At 48.2% G+C, this 13,721-nt stretch overlaps 1 protein-coding gene across 2 annotated transcripts in view; it reads left to right on the top strand.

The window, feature by feature from the left end:
- Positions 1–302: 302 nt before the first annotated feature.
- LOC106594850 (SH2/SH3 adapter protein Nck1) overlaps positions 303–13,721 on the top strand; it is a 138,866-nt gene continuing 125,447 nt past the window's right edge. Inside the window, exon 1 of one of the 2 annotated variants that reach the window (XM_082966027.1) lies at positions 303–384. The gene's annotated coding sequence lies outside the window, so the exon portion shown is untranslated. Of the gene's footprint in view, positions 558–13,721 lie in introns of both variants that reach the window. The other variant, XM_082966026.1, reaches the window with a different exon arrangement.

Genomic DNA, 13,721 nt, shown 5'->3' with positions numbered 1-13,721 from the left:
CCGGCCAAAACCGGACGATGCCGGACCGGTTGTGATACAGCCTGAATAATCCGTACCAAAAACAATTTTATACGTCAACCTGAATGGAGAACGGAGGGACTTCCCAATGATCCCGTAAAGCAAGGACCGTTCGTTTTGCATGGACCGGTACTCTAAATGAGTGAATGTTTAAACTCCGCTTACCCGGTGCACCGGGCCATGTAAGATGAACTCCCCCAATGGGATGCGGTAAAAAAAAATGTGATCATCAGCCAACCACTGTTGCGGTGGACCGGTTTGATTGACACTGCCGCTGTCCAATGGGAGCAAAGAGAGCTAGCTCTGTGGGGTGAGCTCTTGTCGTGCTGCTGGGAAACGGGGAAAAAACTATCTATTTCCAATAAGGTTAGTATTATGATTATATAGTCAGCTAGACAAGTGGTGCAAGGTTATGTTAGCTAGCTAGGTTTTAGATCCTAGCCATTATCCATCTACACGGGCGTTTTAAATCATCTTTGGTGTACATGGTGATTTCATCAACCCAAAGAAAGGACAGGTACGACCGACCAGCTAACCAGGTAAGAACCGGACGGGATCTGCAGTGTTCATTAGCTTCGCTAACTAGCTAGTTGGTAGATTAGCATATAAATCAAATAAATCTGCCCTCAACTCCTGGGAACAGAGACACGGCCTGATAATACAATATCATCTCTTGTAACGTAGTGAATGCTGATTTAAATAACATATTGATGAACTAAATACATAGTTATCAATGTTTTGTTGGAAAGCTAGTGGTCTAGGTAGCTACCGTTAGTTAGCCAGCTGTTGGCTAGCTGTCTGTTAGCATGCTGTCTGTTAGCATGCTGTCTGTTAGCCAGCTGTCTTGCCAGGGTGGCAGTAATGCCGACTGGGTGTTCATTTGGCTGGCTGAGATTGTCTCACCATAGGAGGATTATTATGGATAGTCAGATTAATATAATAGTTTGTTTTAAAACGTTTATATGTTTTGCAAGAAGAACGTTTTCCTTAATAATCCAGTTTACATGAAATAAGGCAACCTGATGGGACTTTTGATTTAATCCAGAAAATAAACGTTTTACCACAGTGACAATGTTGTTTTTGGGAAGACTAACTTTATTTGATTCTGATTTCGGATACAGACAGTTTGTATGTGGAAACTATATTTCTAATATACATACTTTAAGTTTTTCCCGAACTCACTTCACTCATGCATAATAGTTTTATCATAGTCTGAAACGTCACGTACAGCAGTGTACTGGAGTATAGGACAGCAGTGTACTGGAGTATAGGACAGCAGTGTATTGGAGTATAGGACAGCAGTGTACTGGAGTATAGGACAGCAGTGTACTGGAGTATAGGACAGCAGTGTATTGGAGTATAGGACAGCAGTGTACTGGAGTATAGGACAGCAGTGTACTGGAGTATAGGACAGGAGTGTACTGGAGTATAGGACAGCAGTGTACTGGAGTATAGGACAGCAGTGTACTGGAGTATTGGACAGCAGTGTACTGGAGTATTGGACAGCAGTGTACTGGAGTATTGGACAGCAGTGTACTGGAGTATTGGACAGCAGTGTACTGGAGTATTGGACAGCAGTGTACTGGAGTATAGGACAGGAGTGTACTGGAGTATAGGACAGCGGTGTACTGGAGTATTGGACAGCAGTGTACTGGAGTATAGGACAGCAGTGTACTGGAGTATAGGACAGGAGTGTACTGGAGTATAGGACAGCGGTGTACTGGAGTATAGGACAGCGGTGTACTGGAGTATAGGACAGCAGTGTACTGGACAGCAGTGTATTGGACAGCAGTGTACTGGACAGCAGTGTACTGGACAGCAGTGTACTGGACAGCAGTGTACTGGGACAGCAGTGTACTGGAGTATAGGACAGCGGTGTACTGGAGTATAGGACAGCGGTGTACTGGAGTATAGGACAGCGGTGTACTGGAGTATAGGACAGCGGTGTACTGGAGTATAGGACAGCGGTGTACTGGAGTATAGGACAGCGGTGTACTGGACAGCGGTGTACTGGACAGCGGTGTACTGGAGTATAGGACAGCGGTGTACTGGAGGACAACGCAATGGTTTTGTCATTGTGGGGAGGTGCTCGATGGGCTGTGTGTCCTCCGCGATGCTGGTCAGTGTCTTGCATCCTTGGCACAATAAAGTTACATTATATTCTATTCAATCTATAGGCTTCATTGGCGCCGTTCAGACTGTCTTGAAGTCAATACAGCCGGCTATGGTTGCTGAAGTTTATAACCTGCTAACGTTGATATTATAGTATTGACGTAAAAGTGATATGTGTGTGTAACAGTCATTTTCTTGTGGATGAATGATTAACTGGTGGAAGCAGTCTAAACCATTGTTCTGAACTAATAGACCAAACGCTTTACGGTCCACACACACACATCGCCTGCGTAGCTAGCTACACATCCATAATCATACAATCCTTTTTTTTTTTTATCCTCCGCTACACAATAAGCAACAAAAGAGTCAGCTAGGTTATGTTGTAGTGCATTCACTCACTGCTGTACAACCTGGAGAAAAATATATAAATGAAACCAGGTTTTCATCACTATTGATGTTTATTGCTTTGAACTGAACCAATTGGAAGGACAACATTTATATGCAGTATTTTATGGAAATGATAAATGATCCCCATTGAACACACATTAAGGCCGGTCTACACACCACATGAGGGACAGAGTTTTACTGTGTGTGTGTGTGTGTGTGTGTGTGTGTGTGTGTGTTGCAAATGTATTTCTTGCACTTGATGCATGTTTACTGTGTCTTCCTGTCCTTCTTGGGTCCACACACATCGCAGCACTTCTTCTTGTTCCCACCGGCTGCAATCTAGAATGATGAAAACATTTAGTTCAGGAATTCTACTAACATCTCACTCACATATATATATATATATATATATATAGTTACAGCAGACCAAGGTAGGAGATATCAGACACACACATACAACATCCCTCACACTTCCTTCCTGTATTGGAGTTGTTGGTTCTGTGGGGCGGATGGGGAACCAACATCCTCCTCCTGAATCCTCCTCACCATGGCTGCAGAAGCTGGGGTCCTTGGGTAATGTTGCCCCCTCTGGATTTGAGGTTTTACCAATGCCTCGCCCAGATCCTGGAGAAAGAGCCGTCTCCTCTGGAGCCGTCTCCTCTGGAGCTTCCCTCTGGAGCCGTCTCCTCTGGAGCTTCCCTCTGGAGCTTCCCTCTGGAGCTTCCCTCTGGAGCTTCCCTCTGGAGCTTCCCTCTGGAGCCGTCTCCTCTGGAGCTTCCCTCTGGAGCTTCCCTCTGGAGCCGTCTCCTCTGGAGCTTCCCTCTGGAGCCGTCTCCTCTGGAGCTTCCCTCTGGAGCTTCCCTCTGGAGCTTCCCTCTGGAGCTTCCCTCTGGAGCTTCCCTCTGGAGCTTCCCTCTGGAGCTTCCCTCTGGAGCTTCCCTCTGTTCCAATCTGGGTTCAACGCTGTCCAGATGACCAACATGTTGAAGAATATCACAAATTGCAGCTGTAGCCAGTCACTAGCTTGTCTAAATTGTCCACTCCTCCTTTTTTTTGTCATTGTAATCCATTATGATTTCTGGTTGTTGATGTTCCTGGCTACAGATTCTCCCGTCCATATGCAGCGTACTCATAAGTACCACATTTTTGTCTTTCTTTGACACGTAGGACACTAGGGACGAGTCGGCGGTGAACACAATCTTAGAGGAATTGATAGGCCTGTTCAGTGTATTTAACAGCCGAGGTGGGAACTCTGGCTTGTTTTTTCGTACTGTTCCTACCATCGTCAGTTTCCTCTTGAGGAGCTCCTGTCCCAGCTTGTACGAAGTAAAACAAGTTATTGAATGTGATGTTGTGGTCACGGAGTCCCTGTGTCACGTCCAGGACGAGCCACAGTCCTTGGTTCTTCTCAGGGGCTCCTCCATCAGGTTTCCCCGTAAATACTTGCAAGTTCCACGCATATGAGGAAGCAGCATCACAGACAGCCCAGCTCGTGATTCCATATTTTGTGGGTTTAGACGGTATGTAGTTCCTGAAGGGGCAGCGGCCCCTAAATGGCATAAGCTGCTCCTCAACAGTAACGTTGGGCCCAGGGTTGTAAAACAGGGAAGGCGGTCTACCCACCATGCGGGGTGGCTCATTCCTTGGGCAAGAAGACCATTCAATTTCACTTATTTTTTTTACATTAATATTTGTCCTCCTGCTGGCTGGTCCTGGGGCTGACTGCTGACTGGCTGGTCCTGGGGCTGACTGCTGACTGGCTGGTCCTGGGGCTGACTGCTGACTGGCTGGTCCTGGGGCTGGCTGCTGACTGGCTGGTCCTGGGGCTGGCTGCTGACTGGCTGGTCCTGGGGCTGACTGCTGACTGGCTGGTCCTGGGGCTGACTGCTGACTAGCTGGTCCTGGGGCTGGCTGCTGACTGGCTGGTCCTGGGGCTGGCTGCTGACTGGCTGGTCCTGGGGCTGACTGCTGACTGGCTGGTCCTGGGGCTGACTGCTGACTGGCTGGTCCTGGGGCTGACTGCTGGCTGGCTGGTCCTGGGGCTGACTGCTGACTGGCTGGTCCTGGGGCTGACTGCTGACTGGCTGGTCCTGGGGCTGACTGCTGACTGGCTGGTCCTGGGGCTGACTGCTGACTGGCTGGTCCTGGGGCTGACTGCTGACTGGCTGGTCCTGGGGCTGACTGCCGACTGGCTGGTCCTGGGGCTGACTGCCGACTGGCTGGTCCTGGGGCTGACTGCCGACTGGCTGGTCCTGGGGCTGACTGCCGACTGGCTGGTCCTGGGGCTGACTGCCGACTGGCTGGTCCTGGGGCTGGCTGCCGACTGGCTGGTCCTGGGGCTGACTGCCGACTGGCTGGTCCTGGGGCTGACTGCCGACTGGCTGGTCCTGGGGCTGGCTGCTGACTGGCTGGTCCTGGCTGCTGACTGGCGACTGGCTGGTCCTGGGGCTGGCTGCTGACTGGCTGGTCCTGGGGCTGACTGCTGACTGGCTGGTCCTGGGGCTGACTGCTGACTGGCTGGTCCTGGGGCTGGCTGCTGACTGGCTGGTCCTGGGGCTGACTGCTGACTGGCTGGTCCTGGGGCTGACTGCTGACTGGCTGGTCCTGGGGCTGGCTGCTGACTGGCTGGTCCTGGGGCTGACTGCTGACTGGCTGGTCCTGGGGCTGGCTGCTGATAAGCTGGTTTCTGATGGGCTGGTCCTGGGGCTGGTTTCTGATGGGCTGGTCCTGGGGCTGGTTTCTGATGGGCTGGCCCTGGGGCTGGTTTCTGATGGGCTGGCCCTGGGGCTGGCTGCTGATGGGCTGGTCCTGGGGCTGGCTGCTGACTGGCTGGTCCTGGGGCTGGTTGCTGATGGGCTGGTCCTGGCTGCTGAAGGGCTGGTCCTGGGGCTGGCTGCTGATGGCCTGGTCCTGGCTGCTGATGGGCTGGTCCTGGGGCTGGCTGCTGATGGGCTGGTCCTGGGGCTGGCTGCTGATGGGCTGGTTCTGGGGCTGGCTGCTGATGGCCTGGTCCTGGCTGCTGAAGGGCTGGTCCTGGGGCTGGTTTCTGATGGGCTGGTCCTGGGGCTGGCTGCTGATGGGCTGGTCCTGGGGCTGGCTGCTGACTGGCTGGTCCTGGGGCTGGCTGCTGATGGGCTGGTCCTGGGGCTGGCTGCTGACTGGCTGGTCCTGGGGCTGACTGCTGACTGGCTGGTCCTGGGGCTGGCTGCTGACTGGCTGGTCCTGGGGCTGGCTGCTGACTGGCTGGTCCTGGGGCTGGCTGCTGACTGGCTGGTCCTGGGGCTGGCTGCTGACTGGCTGGTCCTGGGGCTGGCTGCTGACTGGCTGGTCCTGGGGCTGGCTGCTGATGGGCTGGTCCTGGGGCTGGCTGCTGATGGGCTGGTCCTGGGGCTGGCTGCTGATGGGCTGGTTCTGGGGCTGGCTGCTGATGGGCTGGTCCTGGCTGCTGAAGGGCTGGTCCTGGGGCTGGCTGCTGATGGCCTGGTCCTGGCTGCTGAAGGGCTGGTCCTGGGGCTGGCTGCTGATGGGCTGGTCCTGGGGCTGGCTGCTGATGGGCTGGTCCTGGGGCTGGCTGAGGGTCAATCTCATTCTCACACACTACAAAGGGTAATGAGTGGGAGAAAAGCAGCAGACAGGTTCTTGGTGCTATGTTGAAACAGCAGGACCAGGAAGGAGGAAGCTGGAGTGAAGGCAGACAGCAAACCTTTTTGTTTCATTCTAACTTGTTTACAATTACACACATCAACGTTTAATACCCTCGGGTCCAGTGGACCTGAACACCACATATGTAATATAAATGTCTAATGGACCACTCAATGAAAATGTGGTATTTTACATGTTCTTCACAGAAAATATGCCAATGAGTCTCAGGCTGACTTTTTTTTATTTTAGGAAACATTGAAAATGGGTCCCACCAGAAAGGGTTTTAATGTACTTGACAGTGTTAGTGTGCTGTGTACGTTGCTAGTTGAGACTGGGCTGCACCTAGTTTGATCAAATAAGAACGTTAGTGTGCTGTGTACGTTGCTAGTTGAGACTGGGCTGCACCTGGTGCCATCTCTTCCATATTTGGTGTTGTGAGGTGGTACCATCTGGAAGTGTTTCTGCTGGTTGGACCAATCAAAATCAACTTGATACTTTTCTAATTTTCACCTCCAGATCCTTGGCTTCCATTGGCTATAACCGCAATCAATCAATGTTGAGGGGCCGTTTCTATGGCGATTTAAAGGGAAAGACTCAAAATACACAATGAAAACAGGAACAGGTTGTCTTCGCAGAGGGTGAATATTGAAATTCAGTCTGTTAGCTTTGTAAGTAAATATATCTTTAGTCCCTTTTATTTTAATTATTATTTTATTTTTTGGTTTTGTTTTCAGCGGATTTCATTTACAAAAAGCCCATGTTTTCACTCAGGAACCTGCAGCCGCTAGTTAGCTTGTCAGTTGATGTTTGAAGTTAGCGCCGTTCTGCCGCGGAGCAGCGCCACAGAGCTCCGTTCAGCACCGAACACTTATTGATCATGGCTGTGATGACATTCCATTCACTCTAAACATGCTAAATGATCTGAGTAAAATCGTCGGTAACTTTTGAACCATATATGGTAGAGACATGGGTTTGGGGACTGTTGTTTTTTCGGAAGTAATTTTCTATTGAATGGACATATTTGTATAAACCTTGAGTGCAAGATGGCGCCAACAGACATGGCAGCTCTGCTTCTAGCGCTTAAGCAACTTTGCAGTGTTTATTTTTGTATGTTATTTATTACATTATTAGCCCAGAAAGTGTTTTTTGTATTATTACATACAGCCGAAAAGAATTTCTGGATATCAAAGCGGTGTTAACTCACCAGCATTACGACCAGGAATACGACTTTCCAGAATTGGATCCTTTTTTCGTACCCCCCCAGGGAAATTTAACTTATTCCAGATGCTGCTCCAGGACACCGCTTGCAGGGAAGAGGTATTCGGAATGGACTTCTAGTCCGACTCCAGGAGGCGTGCCCACCGTCCACCACTTCTGAGTATTTCACTATCGAATGTTCAGTCTCTGGACAATAAAGTAGACGAGCTCAGGGCGAGGACCTCCTTCCAGAGAGACATCAGGGATTGTAACATACTCTGTTTCACAGAATCATGGCTCTCACTGGATATACTGTCCTTGTCCATACAGCCAGCTGGGTTCTCAGTACATTGCTCAGACAGGAATAAAGAACTCTCCGGGAAGAAGAAGGGCGGTGGTGTATGTTTCATGTAGAGGTCGACCGATTTATGATTTTAACGCCAATACCGATTTTTATTGGAGGACCAAATAAAATCAGATGTCGATTTTTTTAATTTTTAATTTTTTTTTTAAATGTATTTATATTTGTAATAATGACAATTACAACGATACTGAATGAACTTTTTTTATTTTAACTTAATATAATACATAAATAAAATCAATTTAATCTCAAATAAATAATGAAACATGTTCAATTTGGTTTAAATAATGCAAAAACAAAGTGTTGGAGAAGAAAGTAAAAGTGCAATATGTGCCATGTAAGAAAGCTAACGTTTAAGTTCCTTGCTCAGAACATGAGAACATATGAAAGCTGGTGGTTCCTTTTAACATGAGTCTTCAATATTCCCAGGTAAGAAGTTTTAGGTTGTAGTTATTACAGGAATTATAGGACTATTTCTCTCTATACGATTTGTATTTCATATACCTTTGACTATTGGATGTTCTTATAGGCACTTTAGTATTGCCAGTGTAACAGTATAGCTTCCGTCCCTCTCCTCGCTCCTACCTGGGCTCGAACCAGGAACACATCGACAACAGCCACCCTCGAAGCAGCGTTACCCATGCAGAGCAAGGGGAACAACTACTCCAAGTCTCAGAGCGAGTGACGTTTGAAACGCTATTAGCGCGCACCCGCTAACTAGCTAGCCATTTCACATCGGTTACACCAGCCTAATCTTGGGAGTTGATAGGCTTGAAGTCATAAACAGCGCAATGCTTGAAGAAGAGCTGCGAAGAGCTGCTGGCGAACGCAGGAAAGTGCTGTTTGAATGAATGCTTACGAGCTGCTGCTGCCTACCACCGCTCAGTCAGACTGCTCTATCAAATATCAAATCATAGACTTAATTATAACATAATAACACACAGAAATACGAGCCTTAGGTCATTAATATGGTCGAATCCGGAAACTATCATTTCAAAAACAAAACGTTTATTCTTTCAGTGAAATACGGAACCGTTCCGTATTTTATCTAACGGGTGGCATCCCCAAGTCTAAATATTCCTGTTACATTGCACAACCTTCAATGTTATGTTATAATTATGTAAAATTCTGGCAAATTAATTACGGTCTTTGTTAGGAAGAAATGGTCTTCACATAGTTTGCAACGAGCCAGGCGGCCCAAACTGCTGAATATCCCCTGACGCGAATGCGCTTTTGTTAAATCATCACCCGTTTGGTGAAGTAGGCTGTGATTCGATAATAAATTAACAGGCACCGCATTGATTATATGCAACGCAGGACAAGCTAGTTAATTAAATGAGTTGACGCTTCACACGGGATGATTTCACTGAACAACAAAAGAAAGGGAATATTGAATGATCCCCAGTGATCCATCTCATCTCCCAGAAACGTTTTCAACATACATCTGTAAAATGATAGTCTAGAAACTAAAGCTTTGGTTGTCTTCCTCTCAGGCTTCCATGTCTTCACCTCCTCAATGTCCACCTCTTGAACATCAGATTCTGAGGCCTCATCTTCACTGTCACTTTCCAACCTTGTTAAGGATGGCTTGTCAGGCTCAAAAAGCCTCAAATTTGCCCAGATGGTCACCAATTTTTCAACCCTTGTATTGGTCAGCCTGTTGCGTGCTTTGGTGTGTGTGTGTGTGTGTGTGTGTGTGTGTGTGTGTGTGTGTGTGTGTGTGTGTGTGTGTGTGTGTGTGGTGTGTGTGTGTGTGTGTGTGTGTGTGTGTGTGTGTGTGTGTGTGTGTGTGTGTGTGTGTGTGTGTGTGTGTGTGTGTGTGGTTCCCAAACAAGGACCAGTTGTTCTCTGAGGCGGCTGATGTTGGTGGGATTTGGAGGATCATAGAGGCAACAGGGGAAAGAACCTCAGATCCACAAAGTCCCTTCCAGCAGGTGGCTGATGAGATATGTTGGCACGACTGCCATATTGCATCTCCATCCCAAAGCCCTTGCTTGGAAGTGTACTTCGCCAGACTGCCGTATTACATCTCCATCCCAAAGCCCTTGCTTGGAAGTGTACTTCACCAGACTGCCAAGAACCTTGCCCTCATCCAGGCCAAGGTGGCGAGACACGGTGATGACACCATAGGCCTTGTTGATCTCTGCACCAGACAGGATGCTCTTGCCAGCATACTTTGGGTCCAACATGTACGCTGTGTCGTGTATGGGCTTCAGGCAGAAGTCTTCACGCTTTTTGATGTATTTCAGAACTACAGTTTCCTCTGCTTGGAGCAACAGTGAAGTGGGCAGGGCAGTATGGATTTCTTCTCTTACATCTGCAAGCAGAGTCTGAACATCAGACAGGATGGCATTGTCTCCCTCAATCCGTGCAATGGCTACTGCTATAGGTTTCAGGAGTTTCAGGCTGCTTACCACTCTATCCCAAATTGGGTGTTGCTGGGCAGCTTCAATGTGTTGCTCTTATTCTTCTCACTTTGCTTGGTGAGGTAGATTGCTGCTATAACTTGATGAGCCTTCACATACCTAACCATTTCCTTGGCTCTCTTGTAGAGTGTATCCATTGTTTTCAGTGCCATGATGTCCTTGAGGAGGAGATTCAATGCATGAGCAGCACAGCCAATGGGTGTGATGTGAGGGTAGACCAAGCAGCCATCATGTTCGCAGCATTGTCGTATGATTGCAATACAGTCTGCTTTCTCTATGATTTGCTTGACCTTCACTTGAACTCTGCATCCAGCAAATGAGTAGATAAAGCATGTGTGTTTAGAGGGGTGTATACTGGGCAAAGAAAATTAGCAAACATAGCAACCAACACCTCCACTACTCTGATCCTCAACACTGGGGCCCCACAACAGTTTGTGTTCAGCCCCCTCCTGTACTCCCTGTTCACCCATGACTGCGTGGCCACGCACGCCTCCAACTCAATCAGCAAGTTTACAGATGACACAACAGTAGTAGGCCTGATTACAACAATTACGAGACAGCCTACAGGGAGGTGGCGAGGGCCCTAAGAACACAGCCATGAATAAAAAATGGTACCAACACATCCTCCGAGAGCAACTTCTCCCAACCATCCAGGAACAGTTTGGTGATGAACAATGCCTTTTCCAGCATGATGGAGCACCTTGCCATAAGGCAAAAGTGATAACTAAGTGGCTAGGGGAACAAAACATTGATATTTTGGGTCCATGGCCAGGAAACTCCACAGACCTTAATCCCATTGAGAACTTGTGGTCAATCCTCAAGAGGCGGCTGGACAAACAAAAACCCACAAATTCTGACAAACTCCAAGCATTGATTATGCAAGAATGGGCTGCCATCAGTCAGGATGTGGCCCAGAAGTTAATTGACAGCATGCCAGGGCAGATTGCAGAGGTCTTGAAAAAGAAGGGTCAACACTGCAAATATTGACTCTTTGCATCAACTTCATGTAATTGTCAATAAAAGCCTTTGACACTTATGAAATGCTTGTATTTATACTGCAGTATTCCATAATAACATCTGACAAAAATATCTAAAGACACTGAGCAGCAAACTTTGTGGAAATTAATATTTGTGTCATTCTCCAAACTTTTGGCCACGACTGTACAGTACCAGTCAAAAGTTTGGACACCTACGCATTCAAGGGTTTTTATTTATTTTTACTATTTTTCTACATTGTAGAATATTGCACATTATTGGCTCACATCAAAACATACCTGCAGACGGGAGACTGATGGAGAGAGAGAGACTTAATTAAGCCTTGTCTTTTTAATTCTAACAATGTCAGTCATCATAATCATCAGGAGGTGAAATGCAAAACTGAAGCGGGAGGGGTTCAGCCACACAGCTGATATAACCTAGAGGGTTTAGGGAGAAGGGAAGGGGTTCACCCACACAGCTGATATAACCTAGAGGGTTTAGGGAGAAGGGTTCAGCCACACAGCTGATATAACCTAGAGGGTTTAGGGAGAAGGGTTCAGCCACACAGCTGATATAACCTAGAGGGTTTAGGGAGAAGGGTTCACCCCACACAGCTGATATAACCTAGAGGGTTTAGGGAGAAGGGAAGGGGTTCACCCACACAGCTGATATAACCTAGAGGGTTTAGGGAGAAGGGTTCAGCCACACAGCTGATATAACCTAGAGGGTTTAGGGAGAAGGGAAGGGGTTCACCCACACAGCTGATATAACCTAGAGGGTTTAGGGAGAAGGGTTCAGCCACACAGCTGATATAACCTAGAGGGTTTAGGGAGAAGGGAAGGGGTTCACCCACACAGCTGATATAACCTAGAGGGTTTAGGGAGAAGGGAAGGGGTTCACCCCACACAGCTGATATAACCTAGAGGGTTTAGGGAGAAGGGAAGGGGTTCACCCACACAGCTGATATAACCTAGAGGGTTTAGGGAGAAGGGTTCACCCACACAGCTGATATAACCTAGAGGGTTTAGGGAGAAGGGTTCACCCACACAGCTGATATAACCTAGAGGGTTTAGGGAGAAGGGTTCACCCACACAGCTGATATAACCTAGAGGGTTTAGGGAGAAGGGTTCAGCCACACAGCTGATATAACCTAGAGGGTTTAGGGAGAAGGGTTCAGCCACACAGCTGATATAACCTAGAGGGTTTAGGGAGAAGGGTTCACCCACACAGCTGATATAACCTAGAGGGTTTAGGGAGAAGGGAAGGGGTTCAGCCACACAGCTGATATAACCTAGAGGGTTTAGGGAGAAGGGAAGGGGTTCAGCCACACAGCTGATATAACCTAGAGGGTTTAGGGAGAAGGGAAGGGGTGCACCCACACAGCTGATATAACCTAGAGGGTTTAGGGAGAAGGGAAGGGGTTCAGCCACACAGCTGATATAACCTAGAAGGTTTAGGGAGAAGGGTTCACCCACACAGCTGATATAACCTAGAGGGTTTAGGGAGAAGGGTTCACCCACACAGCTGATATAACCTAGAGGGTTTAGGGAGAAGGGTTCAGCCACACAGCTGATATATAACCTAGAGGGTTTAGGGAGAAGGGTTCACCCACACAGCTGATATAACCTAGAGGGTTTAGGGAGAAGGGTTCAGCCACACAGCTGATATAACCTAGAGGGTTTAGGGAGAAGGGTTCAGCCCACACAGCTGATATAACCTAGAGGGTTTAGGGAGAAGGGTTCACCCACACAGCTGATATAACCTAGAGGGTTTAGGGAGAAGGGTTCACCCACACAGCTGATATAACCTAGAGGGTTTAGGGAGAAGGGTTCAGCCACACAGCTGATATAACCTAGAGGGTTTAGGGAGAAGGGTTCAGCCACACAGCTGATATAACCTAGAGGGTTTAGGGAGAAGGGTTCACCCACACAGCTGATATAACCTAGAGGGTTTAGGGAGAAGGGAAGGGGTTCAGCCACACAGCTGATATAACCTAGAGGGTTTAGGGAGAAGGGTTCAGCCACACAGCTGATATAACCTAGAGGGTTTAGGGAGAAGGGAAGGGGTGCACCCACACAGCTGATATAACCTAGAGGGTTTAGGGAGAAGGGTTCACCCACACAGCTGATATAACCTAGAGGGTTTAGGGAGAAGGGTTCAGCCACACAGCTGATATATAACCTAGAGGGTTTAGGGAGAAGGGTTCAGCCACACAGCTGATATATAACCTAGAGGGTTTAGGGAGAAGGGTTCACCCCACACAGCTGATATAACCTAGAGGGTTTAGGGAGAAGGGAAGGGGTTCACCCACACAGCTGATATAACCTAGAGGGTTTAGGGAGAAGGGAAGGGGTTCACCCACACAGCTGATATAACCTAGAGGGTTTAGGGAGAAGGGAAGGGGTTCACCCACACAGCTGATATAACCTAGAGGGTTTAGGGAGAAGGGAAGGGGTTCACCCACACAGCTGATATAACCTAGAGGGTTTAGGGAGAAGGGTTCAGCCACACAGCTGATATAACCTAGAGGGTTTAGGGAGAAGGGTTCACCCACACAGCTGATATAACCTAGAGGGTTTAGGGAGAAGGGAAGGGGTTCA

Source organism: Salmo salar, chromosome 19 (genome assembly GCF_965601325.2).
Source record: "Salmo salar chromosome 19, fSalSal1, whole genome shotgun sequence".
Taxonomy (NCBI): Eukaryota; Metazoa; Chordata; class Actinopteri; order Salmoniformes; family Salmonidae; genus Salmo; species Salmo salar.
The sequence above is the reverse complement of the archived record's forward strand: the minus strand, read 5'-3'. Positions and strand labels throughout refer to the sequence as shown.